Source organism: Lonchura striata, chromosome 1 (genome assembly GCF_050655825.1).
Source record: "Lonchura striata isolate lonStrDom1 chromosome 1, ASM5065582v1, whole genome shotgun sequence".
NCBI classification, from domain to species: Eukaryota; Metazoa; Chordata; class Aves; order Passeriformes; family Estrildidae; genus Lonchura; species Lonchura striata.
The window spans coordinates 35,408,215-35,428,618 of NC_140703.1; the positions used below are offsets into that span (position 1 = coordinate 35,408,215).

At 35.3% G+C, this 20,404-nt stretch overlaps 1 protein-coding gene across 4 annotated transcripts in view; it reads right to left on the reverse strand.

Annotated features, from left to right (window-relative positions):
* The window catches only part of TENM4 (teneurin transmembrane protein 4), a 1,547,070-nt gene that overhangs the window by 917,148 nt on the left and 609,518 nt on the right, over positions 1-20,404 (reverse strand). For all 4 annotated transcript variants that reach the window (XM_085592903.1, XM_085592878.1, XM_085592882.1 and 1 more), the window contains one exon: positions 11,502-11,577. The gene's annotated coding sequence lies outside the window, so the exon portion shown is untranslated. The remainder of the gene's footprint in view (positions 1-11,501; positions 11,578-20,404) is intronic.

Here is a 20,404-nt window from a genome sequence, read left to right on the forward strand (position 1 = left end):
GCTAAAAAAACAGAAGTTGATTGATTAATTCAAAACCTATAGCTAGGAAGTGTTTTGCAGGGATACTTACAGGAAATGCACAATGGTCTATGAAGAGAAGTAAATTTCTGTGTGCACACTGATGGGCAAATTTACTGTGATCTGATACATTTGGCTATGGCAGTGACAGATATTACAACATTACTGTTTTTACACTCACTCCTTCCTGCTATGCTGAATCTGAAGATGGGGACATCAGAACTGCAAACTTAGTGATATTTCCTAATTACACCTTTCAAACATTTAAGCATATAGAAAACATGTGAATGTGTAGATATAAAAATACATGGAGAGTTTGGGTTCAGATTGTAGCAAGTTCACTAAAACTAGACCTGATTAAATGAAAATATGTGTCAATGCACTCTTAGGCTCCAAGAGCAGTAATGACAGGGTGGGTGATTTTCCCAAAACTTAATGCAGGTTTGTCCTTTGCTTTCAGAGGTCTTTGAATCAGGCCATACCTGTTTCTAAAACCACTGTGTGTAAGAAAACAAGAGAAGAGTTTTAATGCGTTTGTATTATATATTTAAGAGGGAGGTTAGACATGAAATGCTAACAAAACAAGAAACTTCAGGGAATTTACCTGAAAAAAAAAAAAATGCTAAAGTTGAAACAAAAACCTCCCTCCCTGAATTGTTCCTTTCCCAGTGTGGTTGAGCTAATCAGGTTGTTGTTCCTCCATCAGCATTTTCTACTTTCCCACCAATCTATTTACTTCAGTTGGCAAATTTAGAGGTATTCAGCATGCTTCTCATGAACCATTTTTACTACAACATTTTTTGTAATCAGAGGTAAACCGTTGGCTATTTCCCTGAATCACAGCTACTTGCTTCTAATGCAAAATGTGTCCCTTTTGACCTTGCAGAGGTACTGAAGAGGACAACTCCTTGCTCACTGACTTCACCCACTATCAAAAGCACAACCTGTTTCTGATGTTTTTCAGAAATAAATTGAACTTGATTTCATTTGACTCAGTGATGACACCACAGCTTTGGAACCATACCCTTCTAAAGGTCAAACAGCATCTTTTAATTACCAGCTTAAATTTATTAATGATTAATTTATACTGAGATATTTTTGTGTCAGGCAGCCCCTTTTCCTTCCTAACATAAACATACTTTTGATGTATTTAAAAGGCTATACCACCAGTTTAGTTACATGAATTCAAACTTATGTGTATACTGTAATGAACGTAATTATTTCAAACATTTGTAATGCACACAGGAATAATCATTGGCATATCCAGTGAACGGTGAAATAAAAATATTTTTGTCAGATCCCATATGCTTACCCTAGAAGAAAAAGATATATTTATTAAATTGAAACTCAAGGAGAAAGAAAATAATTAATATATTAACCCATTTATTCTTCAGTGTACTTTTCTTCGCAGGAAAACTCTTTCTTAGATTTATTGATATGGGTGAATAAAGGTTTAAGAGCAAACATTTGCTTCTGTTAGGACATTATTTCATGGTTAGCTAACAACATAATGGGCATTGAGAAAACAGCAGCATATACAGATATCTAAAATATGTAATGAATGTGCCTCTATAACAAAAAACATAATGCAATTCTCTTCCCCATGCCCATAAAATTACTGTTTTCTCATTTGTGCCTATTTTTTTTCTTGGTAGCACAGAAGATGTATGGATGTAAAACTCACATATCAGGATTATCTTAATTTCCTTTTTTTACGATAAAATATGGTATCTTTAAATTGAATTTTGTCATAATGAGGAATAGGAAATCACTGATCCTTGCTGCTGGTATTACTGTGTCTGTAATTCTTTGAGTTGCTGTCTGTTCCTGAGGCAAAATGTCCTAATCTGATTATTTTAAATTACATCATTGATTAGGTGTGAACAAATAGACTCATGAAATGAAAGGATGTATAACACATCGTGATTAGACTTTCAGATGCTCCTGGCAAGGTTCAGGTTTAAAAGCTCTTACATCGAACACCCTGCCCACTGCCCCCCTTTAGAGATATAGTGTACTTCTGCTGGAGTTCAGCTTAAGATGTTCTTAACAGGAACCTTAAGCAACTTTTATTAAAAAGAAAATTCATGAGAGCAAAGCTCAAAACACGACTTTAAAATATCTACTGAGAATCTGGTTTTGATAATAACAAAGGTAACATTTAGGTGAGATTTATTCTGAAAATGCTGCTCAACACGTTAATCAGGATTACTTCACTTTCAACTCCTCTTCTATGCCCGTATTTCATTTGATGCTCCTTTAATCTCTAGTTTTGGCTAGAAACACTTAGTTGTTTTATGTACAGCATTTAGCAATTCTGTGGAATAATAACAAGAAAAATAAGGATGAATATTTCTTATTACAGGATGTTAGACTTCCCTTTTCCTTGTGCCTATAAATCTGAAAACAAGGAATGCTTAAAAAAAATTTAAACACATCCTTTTGCATAAAGGGTAATGTTTCATATTAATAATAAAGTAATAAATATTCAAATCATGTTATTATCAGTTTTAAATCCTAAGATATAGACAGTATGCACTGGGACTTTGAAAAGGCAATGCTACTTCACAATCCTTATACATTTGTATCTCTTGTGCATTTTGTTAGACTACTTGGCTCATGGATGTAGATAGCTATCAAGGAGAAGAACACAGAAGCAGATGCAGAGGGAAAAACTGGCTTTGTCATTCACCAGCTTAGGAAGTTGGAGGACATTGGGAAGACCACCCCTAAAAGGTATACATCACTTTAAGCTAGTCAAGCTGTTCCCTCTACAGAAAATGAAAAAGGAAATGGAGTTTATCCATCTTAGGTATTTGGAGTTATGAAAAATTAAACCAAACCTTAGTTTTTGACTTGAAAAAAAATCTACAATAGAAAGGTTCTTAACATAAGATCTGACATCTTAATATTTTATGGCCAAACTTTTAAATTATAAACAAATAGACACATATTATATATTTTTTTCCAGATATGAATTGTTTACAAAGTGTCTTGAAAAAATTCTCAATTTAAATTCACTAGTGAATGATCCTATGTCAGCATTTTATGTAAGATTTTTATACGTAAACGTAAGAGCAGAAAAATTGAACTTAACCTGGTCTTGCGTGTTATTGTTATGCAAGGTAAAACCTAGAACTTGCAAGGTCAATTAATATAATTTGAAAAAAAAAAAAAACAGTATAAGTAAAACTCAGATATTGCTATATCTATGTAATTAAGTTGCAATTGCAGCATAATTCCACAGTGGTCTTGCTTTGCAGTACTTTAGCAACTTTGCAGTTGCTAAACTGGATTTGCACAGTTACTTATGAATGAGTCATTGACACAAATTTTGACATCATATTAAATTTTTTTTGGTTACAAAATTCCTTCAAATTATCAAATGGGGAGTATATATTTTTTCAATTTCCTTCACTGGAGAATGTTTAATAATATTTGCATGTTATATGTAGGCAGCATGCAAAGCTTGTAGGGAGTTAAACACAAATCCTAGAAGGTTTTACATTATACATTATGTATTATTTCTCATAACACAGAGCTCATAAAAAATACATATTACGTGGTCTGATAAACCTGTAAGCAAAAGAGGGAAGACCAAAACCTTAAGGCAAAAATTTTCTAATGAAATGTAATAAATACACAATAGGAATAATGCTTAAGTAATTTTAGAGAAGTAGTGGAAGTGACACATCATCCAGTCTCATGTGACCTGCTGTTGCCCAGTTACAGGGAATGATGGACAGCTGCATCAGGAGGGGAAAGCATCTTGTACTACAGAGGAAACAACCTCTTCTAAGTAATTTTTCTTGATAGACCTAATAGTTGTCATAGAGAAAAGGGAAAAGAGAAAGGAGAAAAGAACTCTTTAGAGCATGCTGTCCCTTGAGCAAATAACAAAACTTACAAGGTGGCTTTAGAAGCTTGGTAAAATGTTAGAAGAGCTAAGGAGAAGTTTTATTGTAAGTTCAATGTTTTATTCATGCAACTAGTTGCTCATTCAACGTTTTGGGCTCAATCTTTTTTTTTGTTTGTTTGTTTGTTTCTTTTGAGCTATAAAGCTTGTTCTGATCACAGTAGGGAAGATTTTGCCATGGCTGTGGCAGGTTTTAAAATGGTTGTCCTTCTCAAACAGATGGCGAAGCGATTCAAAGCCGTGTGTTCAGAAGGTAATGACGTTGTGCCTCTACCTTAATGCACAGGGAGAAATTGTAACCCAGACCTCTGAGGGCATGTGATGGTTATCCCCAAAGGTCTCTGCTATGTGCCAATGCAGCAGGCAGCAAGCATGAACCCCAGACCTTGAACATCCATAGCTGAACATGTCCAGCACCAGCCACAGGTAGAGGCCAACTAGCATGAAACAGCCCTCTGCACTGCCAGCAAAACTAGTCAGCCTCCAGCTCCCAAACTGCAACCTGGGAATCATTCTTTACTGTGCTCACTTCCCTGGAAGTCATTTGACAGAAGGTGATTTGGCCAGGGTGTACAAATTCTTCCCTGTCAAGTATTGCTATTGTATACGTTATATAGAGAAAATATATATCAATTTACACATTTTGTGAAATAAAGGAAACAGTGTGAGTGTGATGTATAATCTTAGCTAATTATAATTAAAAAACAAATTTTTAAACACTTCCTTTAACAAAAACAGAATTCAAACTTAAAGGAAAACTGTTCAAGCAGGTATTTGTTCAGGAAATTCACAAATCAAATAATATATTTAAAAAATCTAAAAAACTAGTTTTGCTAGAGGAATAAAAATTCCTATGAAGTTAAAGACAAGCTTACTCAAATGGATTATGTCATCAGTGCACATAATTTATAATGGCTATTTAAGAGAAGTTCAGGTTTGCAAATTTTGGGATTTTTGTTTGAGAACTAAGTACATGTCCAGCAGCAATGAGCATCCAATATGGCCAATGTACAGCACATCAGCCATGGACACACAGTAGTACAAACTCATAATGCAGTTTGAGCCAGCAGTTTTGGCAAAGTAACAACATCATGAGATTTTAACAGGAACACTCCAACAAAATGCAAAACAAAGAAATAAACTGAGGGAGAAAGCTCACTGGAGATTCTCATGCATTTTTAATTATTGCAGCCAGAGTTTAAAGATAAAATTTTCATGGGAATAAAGTTAAAAACCAGCATTATTTTAAATGTTTAAGTTCACTATCAAGCTGAGTTTGTATTTTAGCTGTCTTGAAGATCCCTTTGGCATATCTTACTTTTGAGTAAGCAAGCCCCCCTGAAATGCTTCATCTATGAGAGTGGTGATATAGGCCCTCTTTGTCATCATGTAAATACCTTAAAGAGTAAAGGAATTTGAAAATCAGAAAGTCCTGAAGAAGAAAAGAAAAACCTGAGAAAAAAGACATTGCTGAACAGACTACATTTATGAGCAGAGATGTAACTGAAGTCTCCCTTTAACAGCAGTAGTCACCTTTTCCTGTCACATCACATAGACACAAGAAAATAAAGAGTTTAGAAACAAGATTTTCTGTACAAGGGTAATACCATTAGCCACCTTTAAACACTTACACTTTCATAGCAGAAGATTCAGTACTCTTTTATAACTTTTTACCAGAATTGAAATTCTATCAAGCAGGGCTTCATTTGCCAAGCAGAAGTAGCAGTATACATTAAATATCTGTTCGACTACTATGCTGCTGGAATGCAGGCACAAGAATTGATATTATTTGTCTGACAACCCCATAATAAAACCTCATCACAAAAACACCCAATTTTTTTGTCAGGAAAATATGAAATAGCTGATTTTATATCCACACCTCAGGATCTGTCTCAAAATACCTCACTTCATGAACTTTATAGACTTGAAAAAAGTAGAAATGTGGCAAAAGATCTGTGTTCTTCAGATCTTTCTCTATTCTAAATTTATTTTGAGGGAGAGGTATACAAATAATGAATTTGGTCCCAGATATTGATCTGATATTGTAATGCTCCGTATCTACTTAAGTGTATAAAATTATGTCTAAAGCTATCATTAGAAATAAACAGGCCATGAACAAAGACTGTTAATAGAAAGCAAAGGAAAAGTTCCCTTGGGAAGTATATTAAGAAAGCTTTTGAATTGCATAGGCAACAGTGGAAGAAATGAGAATACAGTACATCATGGTATCACAAAATCATATGCCTCATCTATACAAAATTTCATATAAAACCCAAGGGAGGCAATGACATTGTACATATGCTGTGGTGTGATGTATTAGCAGAAATGTATCTACCACAAAATATCAATTATCATAACTCGGTTAGTTTTCATATGTGTATGTGTATGTGTATGTATATATACACATACATATTGCTTATTGTGCCACTGCTGTATAATGACTGTAGAAAGCTAGAAATTAATAACTGGGTCACAAAGTCCAGTCCTAGATACTTTCAGAAAATCATAATATAGAAGTTTAGTAGTGAAAGCAATAATGATAGACCTATTATGGTGAGGCTGATAAGCAAACCAGTCTGCTATAATTGTGATGTGTTCGTTGCTATGACGTGATCTCTGGTTTATAACACCACTCATAAACAGAATCGTTCTTCCAGGACAATGTCTTGGTTTAGTTTTGTTTCAAAAGTACTGCAGCTAACACATTGTCCTGTGATAGCTGAAGTAATAATTTCTGATAATAACAAACAAAATTAGATTTTAGAAAAAGACAAAAATGTGCACTGCCCCCCAAAATTAAAAAAAAAAATCAAAAGGAACACCCTCTGTCATAAAGCTTTGGCCCCTTTGCTTATCTTATTTGGAAGCTGGCTGCTATCTCCCCCACTGTATCTCACTAGTCTCCCCTTATTCATAAGAAACAGAGATAACTTAGACTCCCTCATAATGTTCTGCTTGAAGGATTGCTGAACAAGGCATTGGCTGGATTGGCCTCAATGGTTTTCTGAAATGGCCATCTGGCATAGAGTCAGATATCTTAGCACTCTGAAGGCCTCAACTCTCAGTCTGGTCACTTCAGAGAGTGAGGAAGACAAGTTTCTTCTTATGCAATACCAAAGAATCAGAGAATGGTTTGAGCTGAAATGCACCTTCTAGCTGCAGCCCCTGTGCTGTGGGCAAGGACACTTTCCACTAAACCAGGCTGCTCCGTGGACAAAATGACTGGGTCAGTTCTGGCTTCCAGTCATGCAGAAAACAATTCTCCAACACTGGTCATCTTCTAGGGTGTCCTGACATCTTTTTAACTGGCAACAGACATACTTGTGACCAAGACAAGAAAAGAAAATCTGAAATTTCAGAATTGTTGTGGAATGGATTTGAATACAGGACAAATTCTGCTCAAAGAGATTTGTTATAATTTTTCTTAATTCTGACCAGAAATAAATTGTTACAGAAAGAATGCTGAGAATACTTCAGTTTCAGTGAAAATTTCTGCTTTTGCCATTTTATTTATGTTTTGTTCATTACTCTATATATTTTAATTTCAAGAAAATCATGCTCTCTCTTTTAATATTTACATTAATTGGAAGCCAAAATAATTTTTTTTTCCTAAGTTTCTGGGTTTCAAATAAAATGTACTTTCTCACAGAAACTGTTCCATCAACACTAAGTTATCACAATATTATCAATATCCACAGACAGCACTTGTAGGCCAGGGTTGGAAGGACCCTGATGCCATACTCTCCCCATTCCCCTTTGGAAAAGCTTTGAAAAAGCAGTTGCTTAATTTCACAGGGTACAAGGACCACAAATGTTGCTGGTGGTAACGTGATGAGCTCATTCATGGGAGACTCCCAGCATCATCTAGCAAGTTCTGGTGTTGTTTTATAACTGAAATTAAACTTTGCCCAAGTCAGAAGACACTGCTAAGACATGGCTTTTGTTGTCACTGGAGTCCAGATATCAAACAGGCTGTAATTTCAGGGTGGTGTAACCCAGGGAACTACAGGGCATTACCTTTGAAGAAAGCTATCCTGCAATAATCTATGCTTCCATACCTTCCTTCCCTCCTGCATATTGTCCCATTCTGTCAGCAGCTATGTTCTTAGGAAGAACTATGAATAGATAATGCAATGTGGTTTGTTTTGTGATGGACCAGATGGCATCCAGTGACAGATATATTTCAATAATACATTCCCAGAAGAGGACACTTCTGTTCCTCTGACAGTACCTGAACAATGCAAATTATTTATACCTTCAGTAAAATATTTGGAGAGTCTCCAACAGTTATATGTAAAATTATTTGCTTCTATTCAATAAGAAAACACGTTTTGATGTTGTTATTTTTTTCTTATTTTTTGTTCTGTTTTTTTTTTTTTTAATCTCAAGAAGGAAGATAATAGAGAGATCCATGTTCCTTTCACAGACAGGAATTTATGACTTTATTTTCACTAAAATATGCATATTTTTCACTAAATTATGTATATTTTCCATCAGTCTCAAACAGACTAGATGTTTAATGCTACAACTAGGCTTCAATTAATGATTCAGCTTTAAAAAATATCAGGTTATAAGTCTACACAAATACTATATTCACTGACATCTTAGTGGGATCAATATGACAAAGGCTGTGGTGTTCTGCCTTGCCTCTCTCCCTAACAAAACACAGAGAGTGTTGTCATTCACCATTATGGTTGGGATTCAAGGTCTTTAGAAGCCTGGCAATAAAACATATTGAGGCTTGAATACATACCTTCCATTCATGGCTGAATGACTTTTAATTACAAAAAATTCTCTGAATAGCCTCTACCAGAAAAAAATAAGGTTTCATTTAAAGTCTGAAATTGCTTTTATTTTAGGAATCATGTCTTATTTCAGTTCCATAGTTCTGATTCTGCTACGTATTGAACAGCTATTTATTCTTAAAGAAGGTGTAACTTAAATTCTGGGTTTAGAAAAATAATAATCTGAAGTTTGCATGATTCTGCTGCATTCTATTTCAGGTGGACACACACAGAATATGCTCAGACTCCAGAGCTTACATGCATTTTACAAGAGATTGCTTTCTAACCACTCTTTGAAAACAGCATCTTAAAAATCTCTGATGTTTCACTAGCTCACACAGCTAAAAACAAGGTGATTTTTTCTGAAAAAATGTAATTGTTCCAATTTTTATCCTATAATTAAAATCACATGTTATTCTATCCTTGTAATTTTTGGAATTTTTCATTGTAGGATCTGCTAAATGTAAGTTTGCCAAATCTATGGCCCTCCTCTCTTTTTCTTAATAGCAATTTGCCACTCAAACTTCTGCCAACTGAAACAGTCAGAAGTTACTTTTATGTTACTTAAAAGAAATAAAGTGATATATTTTTGAAGCAGTGGATATAAATTGATGTTTACTTTTAGTAATAGAAGTCCCATAAGTTGATAGGTATAAACTGGTGTCAAGGGTATATAAAGAACTTAAAATTCAATCAGAATGATGCTTTGATATATTTACATATAAACTCACATTTCCAGTTTCATGCATTACATGTAAATTATCAGCTATCATAAGGCTGCTAAGAACTGGTAGTTCAGAGCTGTGGATCTAGTTCAGCAAGAAATGAGTTTGGTTTTGCACACAGGACTACAGAAACATCATCTGAAATGCAGACATAGACTTTGAAGTAGAGTAAGGGCAAAAGATTCTCAGCATCTGCTAACAACTGTTGTGAGGTTTGGGTTAGAACTTGGATACAATCAGCCAATTTGCATCAATCAAGTTTACTTACACTTCAAGACATAATGAACAATGACCAACAAAATTAAATACATGAACATAATATATCATCAAAATGCATTCTTGATGACAATGTGTAAATAAACAGCAGAACTCAGAAAATATTTCTGATTTTTTTAGTATTTTTAGGATAAAATGTAGCCTTTGCTGAATGATTTTGGCTGTTCTCATAGAAATTTCAAAGGGCATGACTAGGGCATTTCTAGGTGCTACACCACTGAAGATTTAATTTGCAACTAAATAAAAAAGAAACTGATAGTCTGCAACTTTCTGTAAACAATGAGCTCAGCCATCATTTTAATATCAATTTCAACTTATAGACTGCATAGAGGGTGTATAGTGCTGCCCATACATAAACATATTCACAGAATTATAGCCTCAGTTATTTTCTTTATGGATTATAATTGAACAATGGTGACAGACTTAGACAAACTATCACAAAAGCATCAAAGCTTTATTGGGCAGCCAAACCATTACTGAAGCTGTGACTGGACATTGCTATAACAATGTTAACCACGCCAACACCATGCAGAAAAGGTGATCCCAGACCACAGCAGCCAGAAAAACTCATCTCTCATTAATTCAACTGTAGAAAGATTAAGTCTATAACATTTTCTTGAAAACATCTAGACAAGTCTATTATGTGACAGGAATAATCTGTCAAGAATTGGTCACATTTTGCATACCTCCATATCTGTATTTAGTTCAGTAAATACCACTGATTTTTTGTTATTTTGTGTATGTGCAATCATTAAAATGTTTCTTGAGGACATCTGGATAGCGTTTCAATTATATAATTGCCTAAAACCTACTATTTTTCTGATTAGTAAATAAGTGAGTGACCTAAAGAAAACAACATTCCTACATTCCTTTTCTCCAGCCAGTGCACTGCAAGCTATAGATGTAATGAGCCTTACAGAAAACTGAGGAGGCTGCCAGACAAACTCCATGCTGAACCTGCTGGTGGTAATCCCACCACACAGAGCATAACAGTCTGGTAAATCCACCTGTTTCTGAGAAGTGGCCTCCCATCATTCCTGGGTTTATCTTTGATTTAAGCATTTGATTTGATTCACAATGCTGCTTAGAGCAGGGATTTGAAAAAACCCTTACAAGAGATAGCCAGATCTTCTCCCACTGGCTTGTTTGTGTACTCCACTCCATTAAAATGCTACAACTTTATGTTTGTTAATCCACACCTCTAGAAGGAAGTGTGTAATTTAGTCTCAATACATCATCATTACCTATTTGAATCCAAGCTATGAACATCAGTGGAAAATGATGCGACCTAGAGATCAATTCTTAAATTAGTTGTTTTGGGATGGAGGGATCAAAACTTCCAAATTCCGTAAGTCTTATTTTTTTGAGTGGGAGAGAAGGGTCCTAGTTTATAAAGCTGTTTTCAAATTTTATGCTAATTATAAAGTGTTCCAAAACCAGATTTAGATCCTCAGGCCTTAAAATTCCTGCAGGGTGAATTACTTTAGAAAAAGAATTGTTTTCTTTAGAAAGGCAATCTATTCCCGCAGGCTGGCAAAATTTAAATCTGTGATGGCATCTCTAACAACAAACCCAAAAAGCCCACAGGTGCTGGTTTAGCTAAATAAGCTCCTCTAACAACTTAGTCTTTATGTCATTAAAAATGCAGCAACGCTACCTGAGTTTCTAAAAGAAATATGAATAAAGAAGAAGCACGGAAAAAGAATTACAGGCATGACTTCTGAAGCCATAAGAGATTGCAAGACTGTGAAATTGTAGGAAATCTGAAGATATTTTCCTTACCTTAATTACAGATTTTCACCATGATGTCCCAGAAGCAGAGAGCATCTTAATTTCCAAACAAAGAAATATGTCCATCCTACCAAAAAAATAAAGAGGAAGAAAATCTGAAATTGGAAAAAGACTTTCAATTTCAGATAGTTTGCTTCTCTTGTATAGTTATGGAATTAGAAAGGAATAATGAAGTCCTGTTTAGTGCCAAAGGAAAGAAGGTTTAATTATATTTGCTGTAAGGTGATCATAGCATTGTAAAACATTTAATGAGTGTTAAACTAAGACAACACAACAGAACTGAAGGCTCTTTTTGTGTGACCAATTCAAAGAGCTTTCAGAAAGTCACCATCTTTTTATATCATGGGTTTATACAGGAGTTTTTCTGAGCTGTTATCCACAGGATGCACATTTTTATTTCAATTTCAGCATATTAAACTATATTAAACAATAAAAAAAATGTAGTAAGGTCTGTAGTAAGGTCAGTGAGCCTCCATTCCTGGACCTAAACCTAGGATTACTGATATATATATATACAATGGGAAAAACTGGTCCAGGTATACCTAATAGTATCAAAATATCTATCTCATATATAACTGCACATTTTTGTTATCCATCCTGTATCCCACTAGGCCAGCAAAGATGCTCCATCCACTTAAGGCTGTAGCACTTAGCATTCAAGACACACACACTTTTACATGTGTACATATGTTACAAATATATAGATATATACTTTTAAGGTAAATACACAATAGTAATATAAAACCAAAACATTTAACTTTTAGTCAGGACTCTTCTGATATAATTTCAACTTCCCAAACTGTTAAAACACCATATGGAATGGTCTTGATACAGAAGCAGAACAGATTCATGGAATCATAGAAACAAAACCATCTAGGTTGCAAAAGATATTTAAGATTATCAAGTCCAACTGGTAACCCAGCACTGCCCAGCCTACCAATAACTCATGTCCCCATGTGCTACATCAACACATCTTTTAAACATCTTCGAGAAGAGAGACTCCATTGATTCCCTGAACAGCCTGTTCCAATGCCTGACAACCTTTTCTAGAGAATTTTTTCCTAACATCTAATCTAAACCTCCCTTTACACAACTTGAGGCTATTTGCTCTTCTCCCAAAATTCTGACTAACTGCATTAAACACACTGATCATTTTTTCTTTTGTTGAGAGGAAGAGTATTTTCTGCTTTCCCTGAAATTGTCAGAACAGTAACAGATCCTTTAGTTTTGGCTGTTTGGGGAGTCAAAGTTATAACAACCCTTATTTCCTAAGAAGTTCCAGAAATGTTATGAGATGATTTGAGAACAAATCTGCTGTCATTTGAAGTTGAAACTGTAGCATTTTGATACTGCTAACTTTGAACCTAAATCTGATATGGATCTTGGCCTCAAATCTAACAATCCCAGAGCCCGAATCTTAGAATCATAGAAAAAGTGAGGTTGGAAAAGACCTGTAAGTTCAAGTCCAGCCATCAACCTAGCACCGCCACCATGTTCACTACTAAGCATATATATCTTCAAGTGCCCTATCCACACGTTTTTTTAACAGTTCCAGAGATGGTGACTCAACCATTTTAGCACTTATCTAAAAGTGACCAAGCCCTTTCAGTAGTTTAAGTTTAGTCACCACTGTCATAGTAACTCCAGTCACAAAATTAATTCACAGGTAAAGGAGACTTCTGCAAGTAGTTGGCCCCAGCTTGCTCTGTTCCCATTTCCCAGCTGTTATGTTTTAAGCAGCAGGCTATTGAGGCTATTGACACTCAGCAGTGAAAGTAAAAAAAAAAAAAAAAAAAAAAAAAAAAAAAAAAAAAAGCATAAAAGCCCCAGGCAAACTGCCTGGAAAATAACAGTGGCTGAAATTTACAGGGACAATACTTGCAATACTTGTCACTGAAATTTTGTGGATTGTCCTTCATACTTAGGCAAGACTATGTGCTGCCTTTGCCTTTGATAGCTAAGGTGATGAATCTAAATAAGATGAACCAGAAAGAAAATGTGTTTAGAAAAACAATTTTCCTCTACAGAAAAATTTTAAATTTTTTTCCATCTTATAACTTTTATATTTATCTGAGCAAAATTTTACTTATATAAATCATTACTATATCAAATGTTTGCTTCTCCCTCAGTTTAATAGTGTAGAAATCAGGAAAATGTATTTTTTGACTGGGCCTTTCACAAATCCTAGACAAGAACAAGGATAGAATGTGATATAGTTATAATTATTTAATGAGTTACAGCTTATCAGTTAAGTTCTATGAATTGTTGTTTTCATGATTTTCAGCTCTCCCTACCTTTCAAGTTAATATTAAATTTTATATCAAGGAGAAGATGTATTAGCTTAAATAGCCTGACTTTGAACACAGGATGGCTAAAAGAAGACATGCTGGCAGCTGAGCATAGCTAAGAGTAAGGTGTATTATTTTAAGCTGGTGTAACTGAAGTCTGTACTTAAAGGAAAACGTTGGTGATTCTTTTCATCATGGATTTCAGTGAAAGTACTGTGCCTTGCACTAATGTGAGTGAAAGAATTGGACGATAATGACTTCTGAAATTTAGGAGGATTTCCTTCCTTATTTTCTTCCATTCTATTATTTTTCTTATTTCTGCTACACTGGTGGTGCTTTTCTCTTTTGATTTGCTCTTAAAAATTGACCTTAGTTACTTCCCACTGCAGAGACTACGTGCCTGTGCACCAGTTTAATGCTAACGAGTAAAAAGTTCTAAAGTCTAACAATAATTAAATGGGCACTTGCAATTGATGAGCACTTGGGGTGAAATACTGTTCTTTAACTCAAAGGAAAAGCAAATTCTTGATTTAGAGAAGGGAAAGATGAAAAATAAAATGAGAAAAAAAATTCTGTCAGAGCAGCTGTGAAACAAACAAACAAACGAGCAAGCAAACAAATAAATATAATAATTTTGAATATGCCTGCTTAAACTTCTTCTTTTATTTGCAAGAGTGGTGTCCTTCCTGGAGCAATATAGTCCTTGTAAGACACTGCATTCACACAGTATATCAGAGTTAATGAAGAGACTAATAATTAATTAATTCTATCTTTCTGACTATCTATCTATCTATCTATCTATCTATCTATCTATCTATCTATCTATTCATGTCAGAACAACCCTGTCCTCACAGAGGAAAAAAGGGCTATTTGCAGTGCTGAATTTAATTATACAGAAAAGTGTCAAACACCTTTACCCTGCATCTGATCCCCTTCCAGCCACTTCTGATCCCACCTTCTCCTGCTGAGGCTTTTTCTTTTGTGGTGAGGAGAGTTACCAGGGAAATCATAGTGAGACTGGACTAAGCAAACTGGACATTGGTCATTCCTTGCATTTCCCCCAGGCAAAATAGCAGGGCATAAATAAATGACATTGCTGATATGTCTTTGACTTCAATTGTACAAGAGGGAAATGTATGAATTGATTTATCTTATACTGACTTTTAAAATAGTAAATCAAAGGGTGGTTGATTAAAGGACTATCACAGGGAGAACACTCAATACAGACTGCAGTACCTGTCCAATCTCATGAGCCCTGCAACACATGCTCATAAGAATAAAGAAACAAACAAATGCAGCAGGTTTCATACTGCATAAGATAAGTTTTCATTTGAAGATCCCTTTCCATGACTCTCAGATCCAACTTTTTCACAACTGATCCTGTAATTAATTTACAAACTGCCTGCCATGAGCTCTTGGTCCAAAATAGAAGTTTCAGCTCTGCAGAGAAACCAGTAAATGCCTGCCTCATATTGCTCACCATAGCTGCAACCCCAGCTGATAAACTTTCTTGACATTGAGAATTATATTAACATGTCAACAGGAGCATAATCCTTTCTTCTTATTACAGAATCATAGAACTGCTTGTGTTGCAAAAGACTTAAATAATACCCAGTTCCAATCCTCTACCATGGACAGTGACATGTTACGCTATACCAGGTTGCTCAAAGCCCCATCCAGCCAAGAGAGAATCATCAAGGTTAGCAGAGATCTTCAAGATCATCCAGTCCTACTGCCCGCCCAGCACAACCATAATCACCCCACACCCGTATCCCCAAGTGTCACATCCAGATACATCTTGAGCATTTCCAGAGTCAGTGACCTCATCACTGCCCTCAGCAATTTATTCCAATGCCTAATCACTCTTTCAGTTAAAATTTTTTTTTAATATCTAGACTGAAACACCCCTGATGCAACTTAATAGCTATTTCCTCTCATCTTTTCACTCAAAAAATAGCAGAAGAAATGAACCCCACATCAGTTCATCCTCCTTTCAGGCAGCTGTAGAGGCCAAAGAGGTCCCTCAGAATCTTCTCTTCCCCAGCCTATACAACCACAGCTCTCTAAGCTGCTCCTTAAAAGACATGTTTTCTAGATCCTTCACCAGATTTTTTTGTTCTTCTCTGGACAAAAGGACATTGGGATGCTGGATTTCAGAACCCCAATGTCCTTTTTGAAGTGAGGGGCTCAAAACTTCACTAGTACTTGAGCTGCAGCCTCACAATGCCAAGTGTAACAAGAAAATCATACCATTTTTTTACAGCATGATATTGGATAAATGGCAGGTATCACCTCAGGCAGCCACAGTGCTTCTAAGTACATTTTTCTGGTCTGCTTTCTAGGTGTTTTTTTTTTTTTCCTAATTCTCTTTAGAAAGATGAATAGATCATACATCTCCAAGGAGCAACCTTCTTTTACTAAACTATAAAGTCAGAGCCCACCCATTTTTCTGTTATGTCTCCTCTGATGTTTTCAGATAGATAGACTATGAAATGAAATTAAAACTGACCACTCTAAAGCATCCAGTGTGATTTTGCTCATAATGAAGATTTAAAAAGATAATAATGTTTTATCTAATTATTGTGTAAATTAAAATAATCTCTTTACTAAACTTATTTACTAAACTAAATTTACTTTTCTTTGTCATTAGACCAACATTTGCTATTGCATTGCAGTTCTCCACTATATTATACTTTTGCTGCTCCAGTTTAGTCATAATCATTGTGAATAAGCTCCATTACAGATGCTTCTATAAGATCTCTGTGGTGAAGCTGGAAAATCTAGGTCAATTTTTTCACTGAAAAGTGAATCAAATTTCTTTCTGATGACTTTGGAAAGTGTGATAGGGTAAACTCTGATGAACTCCTAAACTTTGATCAACACTACTAACCCATAGCATGACATTATACACTTTTATGTGAAGCAGCCACTAATAAAATAACTCTAACACTCATCCAGCTAATATTTTATTACAGTTGGGGCTTATCAACTGTGGTAACCACATGGCACTCTCATTTACTTCTGTGTACTTCCAAATTGTCTCATCTCCATGACACTGTGACCAAGCAGAAATACAAGAGAGAATTTAGCCTTGTGAGTCTATCTCATGAGGGAATTACATAAGTAAATGAATATCACTGAAAACATGGATTAAAAGAATCCTAAGTAAGGTGTTTGAAATCCCCTGCTGTACTGGGCAGTTTCAGCAGCTTCCCTTTTTTAAGCTTTTAACCAAAATATCTTAACAAAAATAGCATTCCTCTGAGTCTACTGTGTTTCTGGACATGAAATGCCTATCTAGTGTTCATAGAGCTTTATGGAGTAGATTTGGGATTTCACTAATTTTACTTTTAATTCTCTATCTTGCCAAGCAGCTTGGTGGGTTGGACTGACTAGCTCTGTTCTGCCTTATGCTGTAACATTTTAATCCTCAGTGAGTCCCACAGGAGCAAATCGACGCACATGAAACCTCAAAATGAAGTCAGGTTATGCAATCAGAATTACTGATTTATCTAATGCTGTCTAACTTTTAGGATACTTTTGATCAAGTAGGATAGTTTTCTCCTATTTCTACCCTCATTGATGGTGCAATTTTATGTAAGGAGCGCAACATCCCAGTAATTCCTTCTTGCAATGGTATAAGGCAATCTCCCTGCTATCCTTCATGCTGTTCTTTGCGGTCTTCTGATGAAAGCTGCTAAAATAAGCACCATGTATTATTCATATATTAATTCGCTCTGGCATATTGGTTTCAGGAAACTTCATTTGAGTGCACTAGGAAATCAACATCAAAGAAAGACAGTTACACACAGTGAATACACTAAGCAATGGATGGCCAGGCTTGACACAGCTCTGAGAAGCAAATAAATAACATAGAAATTCTGTAATCTCCTGATGATCAGGAAGAAAAAAAGAATGAAGGAAGAAAAAAAAAAAAAGATAACAACAGCAAGAAAAGGCCCTCTAATAACTTTTCTTTACCATTTGGGGCAGTCTTGTGCAGTTTAGTAGTGAATTAGACCTTATGAATAGAATCATGTAGTATAGTCCAAAATATGGATAAGGACTATATAGTTAAGAAAAAGCATGTTAAAAACAATGTGATCCCTGGGTTCCTTGTCTTTCAGCCTAAATTCTTCAGGGGAACTTCTCTAAGAATTTAAGATGCTGGTGTTATCTATCAGTCTTCAGAATATCTTGAACAGGATATTCAAAAACTGATCACTCCAAAGTTCCACTTCACTTCTGAGGTTGTGGAACAAACTATCAGCAGAAGAATTTTTTTAAAACTTGTCCCTGTTCATTTTCCAGGGTTTTTTCTTAGAACCATTTTTTAAAAAGATCTTTATATGCATATATATATATATATGGATGGTAATAATATTTTTTCAATTTACTAATTTTTCTCCAAGCCTTTGAAAAACTGTTTTCATATATGCTTATGAAATGAGACACTCTGAACTCTGGGGGAAAAAGTAGAATTTTGCCACGTAACACTGAGATATTCCAAAAACTTTATGACATAATTACTCATAATGAACCTTGAAGCTTAAACTCTCGATTCCATAAAGAAAGGCAGTATATGTGCACTGAGGGAAGACAATTCATAGCAATTTTGTCAGCAAAATTTTTACAGTAAAGGCCTAAGCAACACTTCATCTATCTGTCACTTGTCTTGAAAGGGCAGATTACTTTTTCCTCAATCTTGGCACATCCAATTAAAGTAGACTTACAAGCCAGGCAGGTGTAAAGTGCAAGCCAGCACTTGTTCACATTAGCAATTATCAATGGAAAAATACATAAGTGCTGAGGCTTGGCACAACAGTTACCCTGGCAACTGTTCGTGCTCAGAACCTCAGCAGAGACTAACATGACAGTTTGACATCTTTCCCCATAAAAAAAAAAAAAAAAAAGATTGCATTCTGTATTTCTCTCTCTTTTTTTTTTTTTTCCTTCATCTCTTTTCGTGCTGTTTTTCCAAAGCTCTTGGCAGTGACCCTGTCTTGTTTAACTCTAGTTGAACACCTCCCAGAGGGAGCTCCCCTATATCTTGCCAATCTTTAGAGCATCCTCTGTGAATACCAAGTGTTAAAGTTTACCTGGCCAAGCCTGACATCCAGGAAAGAAGGATGGCAGGTTGGAGAAGCTGTATTAGTGCTATTGGCACAGGAGGGTCAGAAACTTGTTGTCCAAGTTAACTTCACTCAATGTTGTGGAAAAAAAAAAAAAAAAAAAAAGGATGAGAGTACAGGGCCTCAAGGTGCACCAGAAGAGGTTTAGATTTGATATATGAAAAATGTATTCAGGGAAAGAGTTGTCAGGTTTCAGAACAGCCTTCTCAGGAAAGTTGTGTGGTCCACCATTCCTGGAAGTGTTTAAAAAACATGTAGAGAATTTGGGATATGGCTTGTTGTTGAACATGTTAGTGGTGCTAGCATGACAGTTGGATTTGATGATCACAAAATTTTTTTCCAACCTTAACAATTTATAATTCTAGGAATGCATTGCTTTCTTTGTCCTCATATTCTGGAATATCCATGCACACCATTCTTCTATAGCAACTTGCCTTAAGGTCCTGGCCTTTCTGACTTATGCATCAACCTTGCAAATAGTTCCTTTTTTGTATTCTCTACTTTCATAAATACCAGAGAAAGTCAATCAGAAACAGACTATATGAATTTTTCCCCTGTACAGGAGAAAAAACCCACACCTCCTCAATTCTGCTAAGGAACTCAGCCCAAGCAAGCTCTGTGCAAAGTACAGATCATACCCAATTGCTCAGCCATTGAGGTCAGAAAGCCTTGAAGACTCAGCATTCTTCTGGATTAGGCTTTCTTCTGTGGGAAACTTGTGGACTAAGTTATGTGAACTTATTGACTGTTAGCTGCCAGTTCTTTTTTTCTCTTTGACAATTTCATGTCAAGTGGAATTAAAGAGTGAGATGAGTATCTAAAAATTTTGCTAATTAGTGACTGTTTTAGTTAAAGCTTGCCTGATTCCTTTTGCTACAATTTATTAGCTTTTTCTGGTTTTGGTTTTTTGGTTTCAATGTCCCATATTTAGGAAGTCTTTTAACATCCATTATTTTCCTTCAGTCTTATTTTGTCTTCATATTTGTTCACATCTTTCAATGTTAAAAAGTTAAATATTAAAAATCTGCAGTTTTTTTTTCAGTGATTTATTTTGTTCCCTTTTCTCCCTTGATGTGTGTCATTCTTGTCTTTCAGCTCATCATATTCTTACTCATTGGCATCTCTACGTGGAGAACAGCAGAAGGATTGAGAAAAACTGTCCTATTTTTTTAGGGTGAAGGTAAAAGAAAAAACATTTGAGAAGTCTGGTAATAGAGTAACAGCTTTCATAGTGAAATTGATTTGATAGTTTGGTCTTTACTCTTAAATTCTAGACAAATAGACTACATAGGCTGAAAGATATGCAGAAAATCAAAGTAAACATATCACACTGTTTACAGGAAAATTCTACATTTGCTTATTATTGCAGATGCTATAGCCCTAGACCTCACAAATTTCAAAAGAGTAGGTTTTGGCTGTGGAATAACATTGACCTGAAAATTCAAGATGTGGAGCCAAATCTTACTGCCTGTGT